Raw genomic sequence first — 26679 nt, forward strand, 5'->3', positions numbered from 1 at the left:
GGAAATGGTATAGAGCACATACCCTTTTACTTTGAATCCTGCAGATCCACCCGCAGACTGAGGAACCTGCAACATGCTCAGGGAAGTCTAAACCTATCCACTGACTTTACTTCTTTCCAGTTTATATAAAAGAGTACTAATAACTAATAACTTATGACTTAGCCCATAGTACAAAGTTAAAAGTTCAAAAACCTTTTTTTAAAGCAAAATTATGTAATATACTAAAACTGGAAGCAGCAGTTGGAAAAAGCTTAATCTAAAAGTCTTCATTTTTACAAAAAGACCTCTGAAATGAACTACATTGGAATTGAGTGATAAATTCCTGGAGCTTTTAAATTTTCTAAGAAAAAATAAGTAGATTCATAACTACATTTCAAATTTGAAGTTTTTTTTATCAGAATTATTTAAATGCAAAAGTTTTTGGTTATTAATGGAAGGCTGTGTGTGGATAATGCCAATGCACATTTTTAAGTGTAATGAGCTATCAATATGTGAGTTGAAAATACCATTTCTCCAGTTATTTGAGTTGATTTAAATCCAGTATTGATCCATTTCATTTCTTCCCTCAGAACATTTTAAAGACACAATCCAAATGACTTTGATTACTTTGGTTATTTCTGATTTATTTGAAATATTTAAATGACTAGTTTTAACATAGACCTGTATCATATAATAATTGCCATTGGCTAGTAATTTAGACTGATGAGAAGCTTTTTCCATGCTATTTTCTGAAAATCTTAATTCACTATCTTCTCTATTAGAAACACTCTTGCAGAGATACTTTCACTTGCTTATGCATCACTAGGTGGATTTATGCTTCTGGTTTACACCTTAACTGGTGCCTGTTGCTAATTTGACCAGCCAACTGGCGGAACACTTAAAACACTTTCTTGTTAAAATGACTCAACAGAGGTAGAATTATGCACTAGAGCATTAATCAAAAGACCATCTGTTCTAACAAGAAATTTTGCAGTTTCCTAGTTGTTCTCTGAAAATTTAGTGAGACATCTAGGTTACAAATCTCAGCATTTGCATAATATTGACACAGATTATAGATTAGTTTGAAGTGTTTATAAGATAGAGAATGTATAATAATATGTATATATAAAGATAATTTTAGCTTCTAAAATTATATCCAAATTTAAAATGTAATTATTTCAACATTATTCACTCTTCTATGTTTTAAAATACATTGCTTAACTATATAGTTACCAAAGTTGGATGGGAATTCCTGATTTCAGATTAAAACCTAAGAAACAGTACATATTCTTTCCGAATGTGTCCTGTAACACCTCACCAGTGGTTATCTGGGAAAATGTTTGGTCTTTCTGAGAGCAGGGATTTAACATTTCCTTTCAAAAATTCAAGACCCTAGAAGAAAGTGAAAGCAGATAATAAATACATGTGGGTCCTAAATGCTAAAATGAATCAAGAATTGTTTCAACTGCAAGTAGTACTACTCCCATCTCAAAACTGCTTAGACAACAGGGACACATGACCTCATGTAACAAGATCCCAAGGGAGGAAGTTCCAGAATTCATTAAGTTGATGGCTAAATGAAATCATCAAACATCCAATTCCTCTAATCTTTCTGCGCAAGCATCCTCTTCCTGTCAGCTAATGTCCTTAGATTTGACCCCTTTTGGTGTTACTAATGAGCTTTTAGCATCCCACCCTCACATAACCATCTAAATGTCAAGAAGAAAGAGGATGTGAACCTCTCCAAGAGGGATGAAATCTTTTTCAGAGGCTCCTAGATTTCCTCAACGGAGTCCTTGTCTGAAATTATATAATAAAATCCTTCTTAAATTCTTCTTAAATCAGGCTTGAAAGGAGTGAACTGCCCTGATATTCAGTAATCAAGATTCACCCTCTAGGTAGGTCTTAAGGAGGAGCCCCTTTTTCTAAAGCTGGTAGCCACCTGGTGTCTTAGGTAAATCTGTGGTTAGATTAACAAAGAAAAATTAAGGAAGAATGGATATTAGATAGGTGACCAATAGTGTTGCTCTAGAGCACAATGGGCAAAATGGGATGTTTTGGTACTATTTCCCATTTGCAGAATCATCATCACTATTTAAAACTTGCTAATCCTTCCAATGATTAGTATTGTTGTATGATTAATACATAGTTAAGACTGAGCATTTCAATGGAAACATCATTATAGTCATGAAAGACTAGAAAATACATTGGGCGCCTGGGTGTCTCAGTCAGTTAAGTGTCCAACTTCAGCTCAGGTCATTAGTTGTTTCAGATCCTCTGTCCTCCTTCCTCTGCCCCCGCCTCAAAAATAAATAAACATAAAGAAAATATATATGGAGAAGAAAAATAATGCTTTCTAGTATTAGCAAGGGACATACCTGAGTACCCTTGATGTAGCTAAAAAGAATAAGAAAGTTTTAACATATTGGGGCAGTAAATAGTTTCTATTACAGTATAAAAGAAAGTTATTTGTTAGTCTACACTCAAATGCTGTTCTTAAAAATCTATCAATGTGTATTAAATATCCTGGTTCAAAATTAGCTCAAACACTAAGAAGATATTCAAATGTAGAATATTATCCCTCCTAAGTTGTTATTAAGAAAACATAATGGCATTAACTACATTGTAACTTTTAGGTGTGGAAGTTTTAGCATACAGAATCATTAACAGCCTTTTTTTTTTTAAGGAGGGATTCTCTAGCTAAAAATTTGTGCTTATAATTATAACAATAATACTTTGAGATTTTAAAATAAGTAGAGAATTCAGTAACAGGAAAACTTGTCCTTTATAGTATCAGTTAAATACTGACACATCCAATATTAATGTGGTAGAAATGTATCTTAGCTCAAATCAGACCTGCATCATTGCTACCTCCTGATATCACCTAGAGGGCATCCTTCTGGCCAGTAGACATAGTTCTGGGGGCATAATAGAGGTACATTTGTTTGAACAACAGATGACTGAGGTTGGCTGACTTGGAAACCCCTTAGAGCTAACAACTGCAGTGAATTCTCCATCAACTTTTATTTTCTATTTCCTCAACTTTAACACCTTGATCTTAATACCAGCAAATGGAGTATAAGTCTTTTGACTTATTCAAAGTTTGTTGCACACTTTGCACATTTGGTTTGGATGAATCATTGACTAGGTGGCTATTGTTATAAGACAGATAATGAGTGGGTAGTAGTGAAGTTATCTTAATGTCTGGAGAATCTTCTTTTTATCCCCTGGAGTTCTAAGTTCATTTTCTTCTCTGATCTTCAAATAGGTTCTAAAATTCCACCTTTTCATAGAAGACTTAATAATAGGAGGAAAACCAAAAATTCAGTTGTGACCTTACCTAGTTAAACATTAAACCCTAATTAGCTGTCATTGTTCACTGTCTCAAAAAATTAAATAGAACTTCTTTTTAGAATGTATATTCTTCTATTCTTGCTTTTTTCTCCCTAATCTCATCTTTTTATGCAGTGATGATTAATATATGACAGATATTATTTAATATTAATTATTTTATATAATTAATAACATATTATAAAATTAATTATATAATTAATATAATTATAATTCTATTAATTAATATTAATATTAACATATGACAGATTTGGGGGGGCCGTTCAAATATCACATTCTACCCCACTGCCCTCATAAATATGTGCTTACTGGTCAGCTGACACATTGTACATATATATCAAATCACTCCCTTATAGAAGAACAGAATTTTTCCTTATCTTTCATTCATAAAACTCTTCTTACACAAATATGATTTGGGTAAAATTAGAGCTTTCCATGTCCATATGTGAAGTTAGTGGAACTTCTAGCGTTTGGTGCTTTTTGAACCTCTGGTCAAGTGAAAAAATGAAGTAGGATGCATGAGGGTTAATTTTCCCAAAGAATATGAATTCCTTGAAATTAGAACAAGAGTAAGGAATATTTCTGCAGCATATTATAGCAGACTGCAGAAATGTTAACTTTGTTGGGTAATGTTATCTTTGTTGAGATTCAGACATTTTTGGGCATTCTTAGAATCCTGGTGAGGCATTCCATAAGAAAATTTCTTTTGCATGACATCTCAAGTGATCCTTAGGAAAGAACTCTACTGGGGAACAGAAATGTCTGAAGCATGTCATAGAAAAATAGTGTAACAGACCAACCTGACAGTAACAGGAGGAGATAATTCATCCCAAGAGAAGGAATAGCTGTGCATGAGAGTTAAGTGTTTAAACTAGAGTCATTGTAGAAGGGGAATCGTGATTCTGATTACACCATGATGAGTACTTTCAGCCCAATCTCATATATACCAAGGAGAAAAAAGACTATAAAAGAAAAAGTGTACAGAAAAACTGTGTAAAACACTGGGCTATAAGCAGCTCTGATTTGGGAGCTTTCTAGCAGAATACTGCAAAAGAGCAAGAGGCCTTTTTTTTCTGTTTGTCACAAATTGCCACATATAAGTAGGGCACCATGACAGGCTAGGTCATTGATTGTGGGGCCTGGTATATTAGTCCGGGTTCTCTAGAGAAGAAAAGAAAAGAAAGAAAAGAAAAGAAGAAAAGAAAAAAGAAAAGAAAAGAAAAGACATAAGAAAAGGAAAGAATTTATTGTAAGGAATTGGCCCACATGATTATGGAGACTGAAATCCACAATCTGCAGCGTGGGAAAGCAGACTGAAGACCTAGGAGAGCTGATGGTGCAGATGAAATCCAAAGCAGCCTATTGGAGAATTTTCTCTTCTTGGGAAAATCAGTCTTTTTGTACTATTCAGCCCCTCAACTGAAAAGGCCTACCTACACTATGGAAGGCATTCTACTTTACCCAAAGTTCACCAATGTAAATGTTAATTTCATCCCAAACCACTCTCGAAGTTGACACATAAAGTGAACCATCACAATTGCCAACAACTGATGGGAGAAGATAGGTTTAATGAGCATTCCTTGGGGACTCCTGAAAATACTGGTGAGTAAAAAGAGGACCCTGTAGGTTGTTATTCTATTACAATAGCAGGGTTAGTGGAATTCAAATCATTACAATTATTTAATTTCATACCATCAGGTAAAACAAAAGATTAGGGCCAATGCAAATTCCACTTACAAGTTTTACATTTGCACAATGGGCATCTTGGGGTATAAACCATTAAAAGGTTAGACAGTGTCTGATTTAGAATGTTTAGCAAAATAACATGTTTTTAACATAATATTTAATGACTATTTTTGCTAAAAGGGTGACATTAGAGTATTTAAAAGCATAATAGAATGAGTACATGGGCTCAAACACTGGTTCTAACGGCTGTGAGGCTTTCTGTAAATTTACTTGATGTTTCTTGCTTCAGTTTCCTTATGTGAAAATAGATATACTTGTATAACCTTTTTACATGGTTGTTAAGAAAAATAAATGAGACAATATGAGCATTTAGCACAATTTTTGTACATAGTCAATACATGTTGACTATTGTTCCTATAATAATTTTAACAGTGCAATTAAGCTATCTAAATGTTTAACTAATTATCAATCCATCCATTTGTCTGCATATATTATACAGCCAAAGCTTTACCAAAAAATAACATTTAACAGTATTGGGAGGACTGGTTAACAACAGCATGAATGTGGAGCTATGACAAGTGAAGGAAATGGTTAATAATATCTGTATTTTGTACTTAATTGGTTTATAATAAGGCAAAATAAAATTTTCTGTGTGAATATGTTTTATAATCTATATAGTATGGATTATATTCAGTGGACACCAGCATACAAGCAAAGTTCCTTTCTTCTTTGTTTTTATTTTATTTTTTTTTTTTTTTTAAATTTTTTTTTTCAACGTTTATTTATTTTTGGGACAGAGAGAGACAGAGCATGAATGGGGGAGGGGCAGAGAGAGAGGGAGACACAGAATCGGAAACAGGCTCCAGGCTCTGAGCCATCAGCCCAGAGCCCGACGCGGGGCTCGAACTCGCCGACCGCAAGATCGTGACCTGGCTGAAGCCGGACGCTTAACCGACTGCGCCACCCAGGCGCCCCCTTTGTTTTTATTTTAATAGAGTTTATTTTTTAGAGTAGTTTTAGGTTCAAAGAACAATTATGCAGAAAGTACTGAGATTTTCTATATTCCACTTGCCCCAATACATGCACAGCCTCCTTGATTATCAACATTCTTCCCAGAATGGTATAATCAAGCCAATTGACAAACTTACATTGACACTGACACACTGTTATAATGTAAGATTCACTCTTGGTATTGTACATTCTATGGAATTGGACAAATTTATAATGACATGTATCCACCATTATAGTTTCATAAAGATTAATTTACTGTCCTAAAATCCTCTCTGCTCTATTCATCCTTCATTCTTCCTTAACCTCTGGCAGCCACTGATCTTTTTTACCATCTCCACAGCTTTGCCTTTTCCAGAATGTCATATATAAACATCATATACTTGAAATTATTTGGTATACAAACTTCTCAAATTGGCTTCTGTCACTTAGTTATGTACACTTACATATCCTCCATGTATTTTCATGGCTTGATAGCCGTTGTGTGTATGTGTGTGCTAAATAACAGCCCATTGTCTGGATGCACCTCAATTTATTTATCTATTCACCTACCGAACTACATCTTGGTTGCATCCAAATTTGGGCAGTTATGAGTAAGTCTGATATAAACATTTGTGAACAGGTTTTTGTGTGAACATAAATTTTTAACACTTTGGGGTATATGCCAAGGCACACATAATTGTGCAATGTATGGAAAGAGTATGTTTAGTTTTACAAGAAACTGCAAAACTGTTTTCCAAAGTGACTATACCAGTTCGCATTCTCCTCAACAATGAATAGAGTTCCTTTTGCTCCACACCCTCACCAGAATTTGGTGTTGTTAGTGTTCTAGAGTTTGGACATTTTAATAGGTGTATAGTGGTATCTCGTTGTTGTTTTACTTTGCATTTCCCAATGATAATGATCTTTTCATATGATTATTTGCCAGTTGTACATTTTCTTTGGTGAGGTGTCTGTTAAAGCCTTTGGCCCATGTTCTAATAACATGTTGTTTGTTTGGCCCATGTTGTTTGTTTTCTCACTGTTGAGCTTTAAGAATTCTTTGTGTGTTCTGAATAACAATATTCTAGCAAACAAGTCTTGTAAATATTTTCTCCCAATCTGCGGCTTGTCTTTTCATTCTCTGTGTTTTTTGTCTTTTCATTCTTTTGAAAATGTCCTTTACAGAGAAGTTTTTAATTTTAATGGAGTCCGACTTATCAATCATTTCTTTCATGAATCTTGCCTTTAGTGTTATATGTCAAAAGTCATCACCAAATGCAAGGTCATCCATGTTTTCTGCTATGTGATCTTCTAGGAGTTCTATAGTTGTGCTTTTGCATGTAGGCTTGTGAAACATTTGTAGTTAATTTTTAGTGAAGTGTGTAAGGCTTGTGTCTAGATTTATTTTTTTTTCATGTGATATCCTAGTGATTCCAGCATCATTTATTGCCTTTCTTTTTTATGTGTGAATAAGCTTTTTATCCAAAAAATGTCTATTTATTCATCAGCAATCAATTTTTGAATCACTCATACATACAAGATACTACACACTATACTTTCAAAATGAAAGAAAAAAGACATATTCCTTGTCCATAAGGAACTCCATTATCATAAAATATACAGAGAAGTAAATTAATAATTAAAATAAAATCACACACATGTATATATTCCCATGAGGCAAACGATTACTCCTATGTATTGGTAAATATAAATTAAAATGCACACGTATATTACAACATGACATTGTAGACAGCTTAAGTACAGAAGGACTTGATGGGAATGATCATCAACAGGATTATAAAATATACTATCTCCAGTTTAGGAGAAAAAAATCTGTTAATTTACCCATGTAAACAATACTTACTAGATTACTATTAAATGGAAATCACTGAGGTGGTTGGGGTAAAATATTGAGTAAAATCAAATACAAACCCTGACGTCATGGAGCTTAGAAATATGGCAGAGATAGAAACATAACTGGTCATAACTCAAGGACAAGTAAGGTACATGCACCAAAAACATCTACAAGAGCACAGAAAACAAATGATGAAGAAAAGAAGAAATGATGGTTAAAAGCAACAGTGGACAAAACTGCTGTTACCTTAGCAGGAATCAAGGTATACACTAGCAGTCAAGTAGTATTGTAGTGGTAACTGCTACAGCTTGGCAGGTATTAAACGATAATTTCAGTTATACATGTCCTCAGTGAAGTTGTAAAAAGTACATATTTTATTAAATCTCAGCTTTTGAGTACATATTTCTAATATGCTGTGGGACAAAATGGAAAGTATGCATAAAGTACTTCTGCAGCATACTGAATATGATGGCCACCTAAAGGAAAGCCCTTGTGTGATTAGGCTGTGAGCTGAGCTAAAAACTTCACGAAACATCATTTTTCCTTAAAAGAATGACAAACTGATAAACTCTGGATATTTTGACTTGGGTATTTGTCAGATTTTCTCAAAAATAAACAAGTGACTAAAGTAACTGATAGTATATTCTGACAAGGGAGACAAAATTGAGTTTTCAAGAGAATATTAAAATTTTGGAAAACTTTCATCTGTCACTATGAGCTTGTCAGCTTCATAATATTTAAATATGCTTTGATGAGATCAAAGTTGCTATTAATGAATGTGATTTTTTTATATTATGTAATGAAATGTGTCAATATTTAATAGATTTTCAGAAATCAATGAACTATATTTTCCAAATGACCAACAAATTGTTATAAAATCATGCATTGGTAACATTCATTCAGACTGCAATATTGATCAATGAATATTAGTGCAATACAGTATAAATTTTAATCAGTATGGTTTCAGACTTTGCAGTGTAATCAACATTCAAGAAGCTATCTCATCAGTTTTTGGTGTTATATCAAAGAAGACTATCCATGATCATATGAAAAGACTATTAAAATATTCTTCCATTTATGGGGGCACCTGGGTGGCTCAGTTGGTTGAGTGTCTGACACTTGATTTCAGTTTAGGTCATGATCCCAAGGTTGTAGAATTAAGCCCTGCATTGGGCTCTGCACTGAGTGTGAAGCCTGTGTGGGATTCTCTCCCTGTCTGTCTCTCTCCTTCTCTCTCTCACTTTTCCCTTCTTTCCTGCTCATGGTCTCTCTCTCTCTAAACAAAACAAACAAAAAATATTCTTCCATTTTCTAACTATATATTTTTATGAATGAATTTGATTTTTTTAATACTGCTACCAAAACAATATACTGCAATAGAGTGAATGAAGCAGATATAAGAATCCAATTGTCTTCTTTTCAAGCAGACATCAAAGAACTTTGCAAAATGTAAAACTGTCACTCTTCTAATTTTTAAAATATTTTTTTCATAAAAAGTGTTTACATGTAGACATGCAGTGGATTTATCATCACCAGCTTAAATAAGTTATTAAAATATTTTAAAAATTTTATAGCTTTAATTTATACTAGATTTAACTCACATAAATAAAAGTTCCTTTGGGACTTTGTGCCGGTTATCACTTATGGCCTCTCAGCTCTGAATCCACTCTGCTCTATGATAATAGAGTTATTCCTTGTAAATATTTCTCCTTTGCCAGTCAATGGGAAGTTAAGGTTGGTTTATAAGAACACTGGAGTGACACTAGAGGTGGAGGAGTTTCATTGCCAGATTTCTGGAGAACATGCTTTCTGTAGCTTTCAATGTCAGGCAGCAGTGGTGTAGTCAGGACCCCCAGACACCACAACATCTGCAGCCCAGCCCAGATCACTACTCTTTTCATCCTCGCTTTAGCTCTGCATGTGCACATGCCAGAGGTCCCATCAATCTGCTATTTAGTGAGCAGATCACCCTACCTGTATTGCACACAGCCCAGGAATGCACAGAGTCTACTAGGTTTGTAAAGAGGAGGCCTGTCTAGCCCCTGGTTTCGGCAGTTCTGGCAGTGATACTCTGACTTCCTCTACAAGCCTGGCTACTAGCTTCAGCTCACCTGCTCCTCAGAGGGATCTTTCACTTTGTCCAGTGACTCTGGAACAGCTCTTCCAGACAACTGAGCAAAATTCTACTATCTAGTTGGTTTTTTAGAACTTCAACAAGGTCTGAGTTCCAACCTTGGGGACAGGATTCCCTTTTCAAGTTTGTTCTTTTTGGGGAACTCTCTCTCAGTCCCAAGGTACCCTTAGACTTTATATAGTACATATAAAGATAGACAGGTAACTAACTCTATCTTTATATTTAATCTAGTATAAAAGCTTGATAAAAATTATTTACATTGAACTTCCACTATTTAAATTACTGTAAGAGGTTTCTGACTCATTGCTGGACCCAGAGTCCTCAATAATTTCTGAGATGGTAAAAGTGTCCTGAGATCAAAAAGTTTGAGAATGACTGCTACAGGACGGTAAAAAAGTAAATGAAGGTGACAAACAGTGCATAGAAGGACTAGGGAACAATATTATTCAAAGCACTTGTCCCTGTAACAATCATTCCATTCTAGGTAAAGCTTGGAAATTGAAATGTCTCTTGAAATTGAAGAGAGATATCTTCTTGTGGTTGGAAGAATTTTTTATCCTATGGTTTCAGTTAATAAAACATATTACTTCTGAGACATTTAAAAAAATACGTACTTATCTTTCTCCACAACTCATTTCTCCTTTGGTCCTTCATGTTTCAGTTAATAGCCCAGAATCTGCCCACTTCTTCCCTCTTTTATTACTATTATTCTTAAACCAAGCACCCATCATTGCTTACCTGTTTAACAACAATGGCACCCTAACTGGATCTCAGGCTTCCACTCTTACCTCTTTCAGAATAATATCTACTCAGCAGGCTGACATCTACATAGCAGCTAGGGTGATTCTGCTAAAATTTAAATAAAATGATGTCACTCCCCTATCAAAACCTTCCTGTGGTCCCCCCATATAGCTCAGATTAAAATACAAAATCTTCACAATGGCCTAAAAGTTTCTGCAAAATCTTTGCTTCATGATCTCTCTGTCCTCACCATCTGGTATTGTGCTGGCACTCCTGTTCCAGCCATACTTGCCTCCTTGAAAACATCTCTGTGCTCTAACACAAATGTACTCCTTGATGACGGGATTTTTTTTTTTGAATTTTGTTTATTTCTATAAACTCAGCATCCAGGACAATACTTAAAAAAATTAGTTGGTTTATACATCTTTTTTTTTTCATAAAGTAGTAAAACCAGTCTAAGCTGAAATGCTATAGAAATTTAGATTGAATCTAACACTGTAATTTTCTCTGAAGTGAAACCTAATTCCCAAATTTGTCTCTGGTTATGAATATTTTCTTATATTTTACATCCAAAGGGATACTGTGGTTTCATTTCAGGTTAAAACTATATTGCCAAGATAGTGTCAGAATTAAAACATGAATTAGAACTAAGATGTTTAATTAAATCATTCAAAAAACATTCATTGAATGCTCACTTCGGCAGCACATATACTAAAAAACATTCATTGAACATTTGCCACATTTAAGATACTCTTTTAGCTACTGTGTAAGCCAAGATGATGCAAATATGATCCCTGTCAGTGATATGGAAGATAAAATAAAGTATATACAGTGGACAATTTCTCTATCAAAATGGCAGATGGTTCAAACATTGTAAATCACTGCTCGCCATCTCCAATCTAAAAAAAAATTAAAAGAAAAGAAACATAGAAACAGGTCAATGAGCATACAGCCTTGACCAAAATACAGAGGACTGCTCAGAGGCACTGAATTTGTGCAACATTTTTTAAAGGCATCCAAGTGAAATTTACCACAACCAATAAGCTAAGGACCCAAATAGAATGTCATAGCCCACAAGGGAGATCAGGCAGCCCAGAAGACAAATGGAAGAATTCTGTCCCCAGACTAAAGCACACAACTAATGACCAGCAAACTTCTGAGGAAGATCAACACCATTAATTAGAGGAAAAAAAATCAAATGTACAAAAATGCCCAAGAAAACAAAATTAATTTATTAATCCAGAAATAGATTTTAAATAAATTAAAATTAATAGGTATGTGTGTTTTATTCTCATTTACTAACAGGATATGTAATTAGAAAACATACTCTTTCATATGTATCATGGAGACTTAGAAATTCAAAGAGAAAGACCTGTGTGAGAAAGTGAGTTAGGAAAATCTTTTGGGAAAAGTTAGGTTTTTAACCATTTGTCATAGCAAACATGAGATTTAGAGTGATGGAGAAGAAAGACAACATCCATTTCACTTATGCATTATGAAGGCATATAGGGAAGGCTGAACTTTCTAAAACAGAGGACTGGTGTTAAAAGGAAGCTAAGAATCAAATTTCGAGGCAGAGACAAGGGAAGTTTGAAAACTTTGGATTTGAGTTAACATAACAGAAAATACTGTAAGATCATTAGTAGAGAAAAAACATGTCCCTGGATAGTAGAGAACCAGTTTTAAAGACATTTGCTTTTCAGTACTGAAAGGGAAGTAGTAGCAAGTGATAGAAAGAAGAATCTTAAGTGTAGGAAGGGTTAATGAATACTTTTGTAAGTCTGAAAATTTTCCCTAGGTTGTTAACATCACGCGTTTTCTTTCATTAATGTTACACATTTTCAAAATAGTCATCAGTTGATAAATATCATCTATGGACATTTTAATAAATGGGGCTCTTTTGTTGGCACTTTTCCTATTGATCAGTAAGGTCTATGCACTCTCTCTGATATTGAGTGGGTTTGGATTTACTGTGAACATGAGGGAAAAGCAAGAGTGAATGCATGAACATAGTACAATACTTGCTGTATATCCTTAGTTTGAATACTTAGTTTCAATACTAATTGAAATGGAATGTGGTACTTTGAAGTGGGGGTGAAGTCATAAAACAAAAAAGAAATGCAAAACAAAACTCAAAAATAGAGGATATAAAGCAAGGGGCACCTGGGTGGCTCAGTCGGTTAAGCATGAGACTTCAGCTCAGGTCATGGTCTCATAGGTTCATGAGTTTGAGCCCCGTACTGGGTGAGCTCCAGCCCCATTCCCGTTGAGCTTGAGCCCCTCATCATATCGAGTGAGCTCAGCTCTGCTTTGAGATTATCTCTGTCTCCCTCTCTCTGTGTCCCTTGTGGGATTCTCTCTCTCTTTCTCTCCCTCTCTGTCCCTTGTTCACTCGCGCATGCACTCTCTCTCTCTCAAAAAATAAATAAAAATAATAATAAAATAAAATAAAACACAAAAGCCAACATTGAAAACATACGTTGTTAGCCTTGGAACTGGGTCATGGAAGACGCTTGAATAGGCCTTGAGGAGGCTGTTGGGAAGGCTTAAAATTAAGTAAGGAAGCTGTTATTAGAACCTGGAGGAAAACAGATTCCTTGTTACATACTGATGAGGAATTAAGCAAAACTGGCACCTGCAGTAATATGGAAAATAGACAAAGTAACTAATGACATGAGAGATCCAGCTAAGGAGATTTTTAGGCAACATGTTCAAAGTCAATTATATTCTGAAACTGTGCATCATAAAATGAGAATACAGAATGATGAAATAGAGAGAACTTAGTTTTTCAGGTAGAACATAGAGAAAATATGAGAATCAGGATTTTTCTGGTTTCAAAATATAAGAACTCACCCCCAGTGCAGATCCTCCAAGAAGCAGATGTCAAAATAGGATTAGACTGCAATAGATTTATGGTGGGGGAGGGGTGGTGGTGGTGGAAATAGCTGTGAGGGAAAAAGAGAAGGGAGCCTAGGGAGGGAGGGAGAGGTAGTAGACTGTCATGCAGGCATGACACCTATAAGGGAGAGAGGAAAGGAAAGAAGACTGCATATGCAGAAGCAGAATCTTAAGACTATAGTGAAGTTCTAAGAAATTTTAGCCAGGCCAAAGTTGCTGCGAATTAAGATTGTGGTACAAAAATGCTGGTACCAACAGATGGCGGTCATCTGTCAATTAGAATCCCCGCAGCAGGAAATATGGGTTTTGCACTTTCTTAGCAACCACAGTTCACTGTTTACAGTGCACAGTATACTTCTCTACATGTTCCAGGAGCACTTCTCTGTGGTTCCCTGGGACCTCTTTTTCGTGAGAGTAAACTTAGAAGGGGAGATGAACTATAGCTCCAACCATAGTAACCTATCTTGGAGCCATCAAGAGGAGTCCTCTCCCTTCTCCACTACCCATCCTAAACAACTCTCACTCTCAGAATTTTCTTGGCTGCTTTGGTGGCCCACTAGCGACTAAACCTTAATTTCTGAGAAGCTGAGGTTGTTACACATGCCCATTCACAGTTGCGATGGAACAAAGGAAGGCCAGGAAGTACACAAGTCCATCACCTGCATTCTGCATATATCTATGTCCTCATTGAGTAAAAAGTAATTATTGCAGTGCCTGCGTGGCTTAGTTGGTTAAATATCTGACTCTTGGTTTCGGCTAAGGTCATGATCTCATGGTTTGTGGGTTGTAGCCCCAAGTCGGGCTCTATGGGGGTTCTCTCTGTCCCTCTCTCTCTGCCCCTCCCCTGCTTGTGTGTGCTCTCTCTCTCTCTCAAAATAAATAAATAAACTTATAAAAAGTAATTATTGAATAAAACCCAATTATTCTTAGAAATACTCTTTCACATACTGGTCTCTAGATATAAAATATCCCAAGTGTTGTCAAATGCACCATGGTACACTCCCATCTTTTTAAGTGTTTGCTCTAACTCTATGCTTTCACTGTGTTTTTAGAAGACTGTTTCTGCATTCTACCTATCCATCTATTCTGGAGAGTGTGACATGTGACAAAGCCAGTGGATCCTATGGTCATAAGCCTACTCTAGCATCTCTATTGCTATGAAGTATGTCCCCAGACCAGATGTTCCCCTGTATGGCATCCCATAAGCATTTGAATGATGTTGTTAACTCACACTTTTCTAGAAGGAAATGCAAACCCATATTCATAATAAGTCTATATACCTATGATGATGAACCATTGGCCTTTTCAGGATCAAAATGGCCTAATGCAGCTGATTTGCTTTCAAGTGCATGGTTTGTCTCCATGAGGGAATAGTGCCATATTGGCATCTAGGCAATGATTTCTATCACTGATAAATTAGACGTTCGAAGGCAGCAGTCGCTAGATTACCTTGGTAAGTGGGAATCAGTGTTTTTGATCCTATATGTAGTTTTTATCTTTGCTACCATAACAATTCCTGTCATGAGCACTACATCATTGTAGTTCTAGAGTGCATGGTGATGAAGGTTGGCTGTTGTCAACTGGCCAACTCATTTGGTGTCTTGTTTCTTCATTGTCATTTCCATGGTGGTAAGCATTAACATGTGGTATAAAAATCTCCAAATTCTGTGACTGAGCTAACTTGTTCATGAACTAAAGTGGGATTTTTTTCTTTTTCAGTTAGTCTTATAAGATCCCCCATACAGAAGCCATAGTGAAAGCTGGAGCAAGGTGCTATTGCAAATATGAAGGGCGACATGAGGATGTGGACTTCCCACTCATGCAGCTTATTCATGTCCTCTGTGTTTTGTTCCAAGCCTGGATATTTTGCTTCTGAATCTGTCCACCTCTGACTTGGTGAGTCTGATAGAATCCATCTCATAATAGGAAGTTCCAAATTCACAGTCAATTTATGCTCCAAGGTCAAGCATTTTATCTCTATCCTAATAAGTAACACATACAACAGGAACTGCTTCTCAGATGGGGTATAATTCTCTACCAGAAATGGCATCACTTTTTCCCATACTTCCAGGGGTCTGAAATTTTATACTTTCACTCAGGCTTACCATGAGCTTTATCCCACATTTTTCCCACTGCTGATGCCTCCAACACTACAGTGTCTGTCAGATTTTATACTCCAACTATGGTGACCAGCCACATTGGTTTCTCTAAGGCTTTCTTGGTTTTAGCATTGAAAGTCTCATGTCCCAGGCCAGGAACACTGAGATAGCTGGTCACACTACAAGTAACAAAAATGCTTGTTTGCAGGCCCCACAAAAAGCTAGTCTTCCATGTTATTCTGTAGATGGAGTGAAGAAGTATTCTTAAGTGTAATAGATGTTGTCTCCAGGACTCTAAGGGGCTTATTACCATACGCTGTGTGGTAGAGCACACAAGATGCAAGAAAGCATCTTTTATTTTGAAGGAAATACCTGGCATGTCTCTGAGGACAAAATTTCACTGAAGAGGTAGGTATCTGAATTCTGTAGCTGTTATGTCTCAGCTTTTGAGGCTCATGTGACTTTACCTGGCCTGTAGGCTGCCAGCCACCTCTTACTCATTTTGTCCACCAGTATGGCATAATCAATGTAATGATCTGTGTAATATTCTTTGGGATGTCTAGGCATAAGTATTATCTTCGGACTATAGTATGGCAGAAAGTAAGAATATTAACATAGTCCTGAGGCGAACTGTAAATGAATGTTGTTATCTAACTGACATGAATGCAAACTGTTTGATAGCCTTTTCTAATCTGAAACTAATACAGTTGTCAAATTAGTGGTCACATGCAGAGTACCTGAACTCTTGCTAATTTGTTCATGCAATGATATCACATCTGGCGCAGCAGCTGTCCTTGGTTAAGCCTTCAGTAGTCTACAGTCATTATTCAGAATCCATCAAGTTTTTGGAGTGGTCATACTGGTGAATTAAATGGAGGTTATATATAATAAGACCATCACCCTTGCATTCTTTTGGTCTTTAGTTTTAAACTCTATTCATTCCAGGATATGATACTGTTTTTGATTTACTCTCGTAAAGGTCAGGAGTTGGGGGTAGTTTCAGAGTTTTCTACCTGGCCTCCACTGTGAAATTCTTACTTTCAGTATTATGTGTGTAAGTTATTCTAAGAAACAGACAGAAAGAAGGGATTAAATATGCAAGAGATTTACTCAAGTAAATACTGTGAGGGGAAAGAGTGGGGAAGCCATAGGAGATGGGAAAAAAAAAACACATCTGATTGTGATGCAGGTCGGTCCACTGTGAAGGAGAGAGAGAAAAAGTATTGGAGAGGCAGATTACCCAACTATAGTGCAGTTCTAAGAAATTTCTGCTGGACAGATAAGGAGTCGTCAGGCCAAAGTCCCCCATTAGGAGAGTATTTCCTCTTACAGGAATATGCTTAATTTAGTACCCTTGCCACACTTAGTCACTGAGAGCAGTCCATGGGAAACATGGCCTTATTACTTACATAGTAGATTCTGTGTGTCACAGCTGGGATTATCTGTCAATGAGCGTCACCTGGCAAGACATCTGAGTGGCATATTTTTATGGCTACCACACCCACTACCGCCAGCTGAGTATTTCCAAGTACTGAAAGGCCTCAAGGCAAATCCAGGGTACCATCAGCAAAATATGGTTTCAGGTTAAAATTAAGCAATGGATGACTATAACATACTTTGTAACACTTCTGAAAGATTTAAGGTGTGCAGCATAAACACTGTCAGTGTATAAAAAGTCTCTCTTAGGCTTGTTTTGTTGAACACCAAGGGTTCTAAGACTCATAGGGATTTTTGTCATAGCACCTTTACAGGGAGCACAAGAAAGAAAAATTAGTAGGTGTGGCTTTTGTCTAATGCAGTAAATGATAAATCAGCACACAAGAAAAGAAACATATAAAATTAAAAAAAAATTAGAGCAGCTTAGATGGAAAGAGACAGAGACGGGGCAAAAAAAAAAGGCTCTGAACCCCTCTTCCCCTATTTTTCCAGGCAGGACTTAGGTTGAAACAGCTGCACAGGTGCACGTATGAGTTGTCTTTCGCAGGACAGAGGACAGAACAAGAACCCGGAGGGAGCTCATAGCCATGGAGAATTCCATAACCATGGGCCAGGAGATAGGACTGGGCTGTAATCTAGAAATTGTCAACTCCTACTGGCTGAATCTTAGAAAAGCTATGGGACAGTGACTGCTGTGTACTTCCTGTCCTTCTCATGTCCATCTCTGAGTAGGAGTGCCACTTGCAGTTACCCTATGCCTACCTTACTATTGTACTTGGGTGTGTGAAACAAGATAGCACATTTCTTTAGTTCACCAGCTTTAAGACCAAGAAAAACTAAACTCAAGGACTATACTAGAGGGATCACACTGAGGAGCATCATCCATACCTGGACTGTATTTAGATGACAGAATCTTGGCTCAATTTTGAACCTAGTCCCATAAAGAGTTTAGGCATTTTGAAAGTCTTGACAGAGCCTGATTCTATTTTTCATATGTGATAAATATAAATAATTTGTGGCCAGATGAAATTTTGTTGGCTTTTTAAAATCATGGTAAATTACTTCAGCCTCCTTCCATGAGAGGTCATTTTATGTCCCCTTGCCATGATTACGGGTAAGGTGTGCATTTGCTTCAAGTAACAGAGCCCAGCAGAAGTGGTCCTATGTGACTAGGATTAGTTTATGAAAACTCATGTGGCTTCTTCCACATTCTCATGCTCATTCATATCACATTCTTTCTTGGAACCCAGCCATTATATTATGAGAATATCAAGCCACATAGAAAGCTTCTTGTAGGTGTTCCAATTGACAGATCCAGTTATGCCTATCCTTTGAGTCATCCTATCCCTGGTATAAGAAAGGCCTGAGAAGAAAGCTCTAGATAATTCCAGTCCCCTGCTGTTCAAATATTCCCAGGTAAGCTCCGACACTGTGTAGCAGTGTTCTGTCCTATTTCTTGGCTTACAGAATCCTGAGGTGTAATAAAATAGTGTTATTTTCTACTCTACTGATAATCAGTTTTGAGTGGTTTGTTTCACAGCAGTAGTAACTAGGATGTCATCCAATATTCCTTATTGGAAAAGCTGAAAAAAAAAAGGTTAGGGGAGCTTGGGGAGCTCAGTCAACTGAGTGTCTGACTGTTGATTTTAGCTCAGGTCATGATCTCAGGGTTGTGGGATCAAGCCCCACATGAGCCTTCATGCTGAGCATGGAGCCTGCTTGGGATTCTCATTGTCTCTCCCTCTGCCCCTCTCCCCCACTCTCTCTCTCTAAAATAATAATAATAATAATAATAATAATAATAATAATAACAACATATCTATAATACAATAAAAAACAAAAAGTTAAGTTCAAAATAAGTCTCTAACTTAAAGACTCTCTTCCATATTCCAAATCAGTTATTTGTTTTTTCCCCCAAATATTTGCAACTACAGCACTTATAGGAGTCCCAAAATCACATACTTCTCCTAAACCATATTCTTGACTTTGGAATTTGAAAGATACACCTACAACAATGCTACTAGAAAGTTTATAATCCCCAAAGAGTATGTTTTGGGATGAAAAACAATATTTAATAATTAATCTTGAGTCATTATTAAATAATTATTGATTTGACAATATTTCATCTTTAGGAAAAGGAGAAAAAAGAATATTTATGTTGTTAGAATATATTTAGAAATATAAATATCCACTGCATATTTTAAAATTCTAAAAAGCCAAAAAGCAAAGTTCAGTATATGAAACACATGTATCTCCTCACAGAAGTGGAAGTATTTACATGTGGAAAAACAGAGTCAACAGGGAGAGAGAAGTGAGGAGGGATGAGAAGGGAACCATATGAAGTATGGAAACACTTAGGGAAATTTTGCATGTTTCTATGGACCATATTTTCTAAAATTACAGAATGTGAAACTAGAATGCCATGTGATTTCTTATTCATCAATTAAAATTTAGTCAATTTCACTCTAGTAGGCATTTTCTTTTGAGCGGCAATATTTCTAGAGCTTAATGTGCCATTTGGGTGCTCAGAAGGGCCTTTGAACAGCCTGTGGTGATAGAACAGACCTTCACTCAGTGAAATCTTGCTAACAGCCGAGAGCAGAACATTGCATTGTGTACCCTTAAGATAATATAATTGTTGAGATGCAGTTACTCTTTCATCTTATAGTGATAATCAATCAATGATTGACAAGTCTAATTAGAAGCCTTGGTACGTACGGCATAATAGCACTTTCAAACAACGTTGTAGCCTGGAAAATCTTTTTAGCAATGCTATAATAAAAACATAATATTTTATAGATAATTCAATTTACATTGCTGCCATTATTGTTTGGAGATATGAAAAGGTTTTATTGGGGTAGAAGAATACTATCTTTCCAAGTACAAATATACCACTCTAATGGTTTTATGGTGTCTCCCAAGACCTCAGTATTTCTGCTCTAAAGGTTTGATGATTTTTCAATTTGGCAAAGATGGATTATTGTATGTGTACATTATCTTCAGAACATAGTGTATTTCAGGTGCATAGATATATTTTTTGATGAAAAACTTTCCCCCTCCTCTTCCCAACTGAGGTAATTCATAATGGGATACAGTAATCAGAAGAGAAATGGCATCTGTTAAAAAATATGGTGCTTGGTTACAATGTCAAGATAAAATACCATATTTTGTTAGGCACTGAAAATATCTAGAAAAATCAGTGCTCATTTCTTTCTATAATATGACATGTGTTAAGAAGTCTCTGAACAGATTTTTTCACATTGAAATATCTTCAAAAATGTTAAACTTCAAACTGGATAATTACACTGTATATTTGTATTTTAGCATTTCAATTAGGATCTGTTAATCTTGAACTCGTGTTACTTACTTTGTATGCAGAAGGAAAAAGTGGAATTACAGGAAGTATTAAACCATTCTTTTTGTTCTAGATAAAATGATATAATAATGCACAAAGTGCTTTCCTTCACTTTTCTGATATTTCTTTTAGAAAATGAGGCTTTCCATCATACAGAAAGTGATAAATTACTGAGAAGACATATTATTCTTTCTTGCAGTATGTAGACTGCATCAGACACGGATTTTCCTGAGATGCCAAAGGAAAAGACAGCATAAAAAATACAATTATAATTTTGCTCCAAATATCCCAATACAGTAGTTTGAATTTAAATGCCTCCTTAGACATTCTATAATTTAGCAAACACACATTTTCAAAATAAAATTTAAAACTGAAAGGTACATGCAATATCTGGAAAAGCACCAAAAAACAGTCTTTGGCAATATGTGGATATAAAGGAGACTTGGGGATCCCTGCTTCAAAGGGATCAAGTGTAAAATACCACAGAACAAGTACAACTCAGCAATTCATTTTTTAAAGATGATTTTTAGATATTATGTAAAGTATGTATGTAAAGCTCTGTGCTGACAGCTCAGAGCCTGGAGTCTGCTTCGGATTCTGTGTCTCCCTCTCTCTCTGCCCCTCCCTGGCTCGTGCTCTGTCTGTCTGTCTCTCTCAAAATAAATAAACATTAAAATTTTTTTTAAAAAAGAATGAGAAGAAGTCACTCCTTGTTTTAGAAATATTTTAAAAGATTAGGGAAATTAACTTGAGATACATACTATAATATAGCTATATATTGTTTGGAATTTTCCATTGAACATAATTTTTATAATCTCTTTATTTGCTATTATGACTTTACATTTTTAATAATATTTTTCTAGGCTCTGTAAGAGCCTGAGCTTAAAGAAAAATAAACTTCAAAAATTTTAGGGTATGTTTTCAGAACTAGAAGGACCTCCTAGATATTCAGAATATTTACTTTGTCTCCATCATCCTGTTAGATATTCCAGCCCTTACATGAGTGTCAACTATATGCTCCATTCGTCATCAGTATCATCATCAGTAATTACATGCTGCAATCAGTATTCATTCACCTCCAAAAGAGACTAGGTATAGGTAAGGTTTATTTAGAAATATCATACTGCAAACTTAATTGAGAAGATAATTATTTATTGGAGATGCTTTTGTTCTATTTACTCCTTCTCAACTAATTTACTTTTTTTTTCTCTTATACTTTATAATACAACTTGCTACCTCCACCTGAATTTGCACAGTACACAGGCTTATTTAAAACAAAATAGTTTTGGATCCAATATCTTAGTTTAACCTCATAAAAATTTAAAGCAAGTAAATTAGAGTACATATTTTACCATGGAGGAAATGATGTGTGTTAGCTCATACACCTAGTTATGCCAGAGATAAAAGTGGAGACAGTTTCTTGATTTCTGGCCCATGTCTTTTCACTGGACTATAGTACTATCTATATCTATATCTATATCTATATCTATAACTATATCTACATCTATATCTATCTATCTATCTATCTATCTATCTATCTATCTATCTATCTAAATTAATGTGCACTGCTTACCTTATAGTCAAGTAAAGCAAGAAAAAGAGGCAAGTGTCCAGATACTATGAGACTTAATGTCATTTTCTAATTTATCTTGACTTTCAGCAGTACTTTACAATTTTAATTTGAGGTCCTAAACCTAAACCTAAAGAGAGAGAGAGAGAGAGAGAGAGAGAGAGAGAGAGAGAGAGAGAGAAGGATAAAGAGAGAGAGAGAGAGAGAGAGAGAGAGAGAGAGACAGGGAGAGAGAAACGTATGAATTCTATGTCTGATTAAGTTAAAAGAAAGCTGAAAAACAATATCAACAAAACTGGACATGGCTTTACTGTTTAAACTACCTTTTCAAAAAGTGGAGAAAACAAAGTATAATATAAGCCCCCAATTTTATTTTAGTAGGTATAAAGAGAAAACACTTAGCCTAATAAAGTATATCATATAGAAGCAGTCCTAAAGGGTTTCAGCACATATAATCAAGATTCTTTTAGGAGGAAATATCTCATTGGTTTAAGAAAATGGTAAGAAATTACATTTTCAAGAAGATTTTTTCCATATGTGCTTGTAATAAAGGGTGCTCTTATTAGTTTGACATCTTTTTAAATTAGCCAACATGTTATAATTCCCTCTGTTTGTGTACAGTGAGATTTCATCTCTTTAACAAAAAAAAAAAAATCAAAGATTGTCCATATCATAAATAAAATACTCTGAAACAGATTGGAAAGGAATATGCCAAATATCCAGTCTGCTTTTCTGAGTTCATTGACGAAACTACACTATATCTGAGCATAAACCATAAGCATTAAATGCCCAATGCCATACCTGGCACATCTCAATTCCTCACATATGCTGTCTTCTCAGCAATGTTCCCTTACCAAATACTAACTTGGAGAACTATAAAGGACATCCATTACACTGAACACCTTAAAAAAACTCCAAAAACCCAACAAAACAATCAATAAACAAAAACCACTCCAAAGAGCCCATGGTGTCTGAATGAAAGGGTAACTAAATTTAATTTTGAAATTATTTGAACATTGAGATACATTGGGTGTTTCAAGGGAAAACTGAGAAGAACCATTACTGATAATACTCTTCAACCGTATATAATTAAATAAATCATTAATTTTCTATTTAAACTGCATTTCTTACAGCAACCATCTAATAAAGATGACTCTATTAGACTCAAATATTATTGAAGACAATTAAATCCTGTCTGGATACAAACTGCTGCCTACAACTTTTCATATACAAGTTGAAACTGTTCACTTAATGGGAAATTATGCTGAAACAGAAATCTTTGGGGGGGAAATGTCAGAGAAGTAAAGTTTCAGGATGAAATAAAACTAAAAGCAAGGGTTCCAAAGGCTTCATTTTGATCTATATAATTTAAAATGGGGGCACCTGGGTGGCTCAGTTGGTTGAGTATCTGACTTTGGCTCAGGTCATGATCTTGCAGTTCGTGGGTTCAAGCCCCACATCAGGCTCTGTGCTGATAGCTCAGAGCCTGGAGCCTGCTTCGGATTCTGTGTCTCCCTCTCTCTCTGCCCCTCCCCCACTCATGCTCTGTCTCTGTCTCTCTCTCTCTGTCAAAAATAAATTAAAAACATTAAAAAAATTTTTAATGGGACAAGCTGATATTATAGGTAAACAAAAGTGAGTAAGACATAGTCTTTGATCTTTAGAAGTTATGGTCTAATGGGCTCTTGGAAACATATGATTATAAAGTATTTCTAACATAAGAAAGAAAAATTGTGTTATGAGGAAAGTGAAAATGTAGTCCTCTGAGAAGTCAGAGGGATAAATGATATCTATGTACTGAAGCTCTGGAAGACTGTATTGAGGAGGTGATGTTTAATTTTTTTTTTTTCCAACGTTTATTTATTTTTGGGACAGAGAGAGACAGAGCATGAACGGGGGAGAGGCAGAGAGAGAGAGGGAGACACAGAATCGGAAACAGGCTCCAGGCTCCGAGCCATCAGCCCAGAGCCTGACGCGGGGCTCGAACTCACGGACCGCGAGATCGTGACCTGGCTGAAGTCGGATGCTTAACCGACTGCGCCACCCAGGCGCCCCGAGGAGGTGATGTTTAAATGGCCTTCTATGGATGCCTGGATGGCTCAGTCGTTTGAGCAACCGACTCTTGATTTTGGCTTAGATCATGATTCCAGGGTTGTGGGATTGAGCCCTGCATTGGGCTCCTTGCTGAGCATGGAGCCTGTCTCCTTGTGCCCCTCTTCCCTGCTTGCACACTCTCTCTCTCTCTCTCTCTCTCTCCAAAATAGAATAAAAATAAATAAGTAAAAATAAATAGCCTTGTAGAGTGATAGAAATTTTAGTAGGCAAGAGATTGGAAGGGAAATTATTCTAGGAAAAAGATAGGAATGAGAAAATTTAAAAAAAGTGTAGAGTTATTTAAGAGAGCCATGAGGGATATATTAAGGAGATTAGTGAAGTATTGAATGTTCTTCAATGTTCAAGTATGGTTTTTAAAAAATTTTATTCATTAATTCAGTAGACAATGGGTGACCCTGTGAAAATGAATAATATTATTTGAGCTATACTTTAAGAAAATGAATCTTCTGGTAAAGGAGACAATTTATTGGATACTCTAATTCAGGGACTATTACAACTTTCTAGGGAGGACATAGTGATGTTTCTTACCAGAGTGATAACATTAGGAGTGGAAATCAAAGGATGTTACAGCAGTTACAGAAAAATAGAAAGTAAGTCTTACCATGAAGGGAAAAGAGACGTAAGGAAGAAAGGAGACAAAGGAAAAAGAAATATAACTTTGAGGGTGTTAGTTAACTGGGATGATGGCATAGATGTATTTTAAGTAATCTGCGAATAGACATGGAAAGTAGGCTGGGGCCAGAGGAGATTATAAATAGTAAATTCTTTAATAAAAGGGCAGCTGGGTGCCTAGAATGTGTCTCGGGGGAGACTGAAAAGGGGTGTTAGTGTTAATAAGATACGGATATAACTTATACATCCCTCCTTCCTTGCTATTCAAGGATGAGACTAGCCTAGCCCTCATCTTTAGTCTGTGCAAATATCACTGTACCTCAGGAAATTAAATTTCTCATTGAAAATTAATACATTGACACTTAGATGTATCAGAGATATTTTTTATATATTTGATTAGCATGAACGAATTTTTATGCCAGAGAGGGTCTGGTCTGATCATTTTCTGAAATACTGAGTTCTTGAACTTCCTCAGATGAGGACCAGATTCATACTTGAATAGTAAGGAGGGAGGGTTGCATAAATTGTGTTCATATCCTATTAACAACTTTGCATTTCAAATTCTAAGTTAATTTTTGTGTTCAAGAAAAGCTTGAGCAAAATTCATCTATTCTAAGATGACAAGGGCTTTCGGGAAATAGAGATATGGGAAGAAAAACTGTAAATCTCTACATATTTCACTTTTCCAATCTGTGCAAAGGAAAGTAATAATAGTATCCACCTTGTGGAGATACGAATGGTAAATCAGATTATACATGAAATTATTGAGAACAGTGTCCAGCACATGATAAGTAGCACAATTCGTGTTGACTATGATGATGATTTAGATGAAGGTGAAAAAAGTGACAATAGAAAGAAAAGTAGAAGAACAATGAAAAGAAGATGCAGTTTTCAAAGAGACTAGGTCCAGAAGATAGAACATTTTTAAATGAGCTATTTGATGGAAAGTTCAATAATCCCCCTTATTTTCTCTTCTGGAAAATGATTTATCCTACAGAATTTTAGTTCACTGTAAAGTGTGTTTTAAGATTTGCCTACTTGTTTGTTTCCCACAGAATATTAATATCCATGTGAAAGTGAAAGAATTCACACCTCAGAAATAAAGCCTATTCAAAATAAAATTGCAATAACATAAATAAGAACAAAATAGGCATTATTGCGATGTGCACATTTCACATGATGGAAAACAATAGAAATTTTAGCTGACCACATTTTACTTATGTTATTTAAATCCTATATATTAGATTAGGATAGTGCATTTGAAAACTGACTCTGAGTTGCATTTAAGAATTTTTATTATCTTGGCCAGCTACACATGTTAACACATTTTATAATGAAGTTATTTTATAACAGCTTTCAAAAAACAGACCAAAAAAATAATAATAAGCTGCCAACCTTCAAAAGGAGATAGCAATCCATGAGTGAAATGTTTTGCTTTTCCCCTTAATCTAAATGGGCTGCTCAATAACTTGGTATTAAAAGTCAGTTCTAACTTTGGTCTAAGTACCAACTTTTTCAATTTTATGGTTATCTATAAACCTGGATTTAGTATGTGACTCTTTCCCAAAAGCTATAATTTTGGACTTACTGTAATTAAATTTAAGTTCTTATCTACTAGAAAGGATGGTAAAATATCTTTCAAATATGTGAAGGGTCAGGTCTTCAGAAGGTTGTGGGCAAGGGTGGTGAGGGTATCTATGATAAGAGCTCACATTTTCTTTCACCTCAGGAGTAATACTTACAGGATAATAACTATTCACATTTAGTTCACTGAAGGGAACCATTAACTGTTGGTGTATTCAAGTAACTAGCAAAAGCCAATTTTAAATCAAATTAAATTGATGGATGCTTGTGGCA

General features: G+C 35.6%; 1 long non-coding RNA gene across 1 annotated transcript in view; it reads left to right on the forward strand.

Moving 5' to 3' along the window:
- The window catches only part of LOC125173207 (uncharacterized), a 58215-nt gene that overhangs the window by 21545 nt on the left and 9991 nt on the right, over window positions 1–26679 (forward strand). The window contains exons 3-4 of the long non-coding RNA XR_007154963.1: window positions 15354–15530; window positions 21509–21623. This is a non-coding gene — a long non-coding RNA (uncharacterized LOC125173207). The remainder of the gene's footprint in view (window positions 1–15353; window positions 15531–21508; window positions 21624–26679) is intronic.

The sequence above is a fragment of the Prionailurus viverrinus genome, chromosome C1 (genome assembly GCF_022837055.1).
Source record: "Prionailurus viverrinus isolate Anna chromosome C1, UM_Priviv_1.0, whole genome shotgun sequence".
NCBI classification, from domain to species: Eukaryota; Metazoa; Chordata; class Mammalia; order Carnivora; family Felidae; genus Prionailurus; species Prionailurus viverrinus.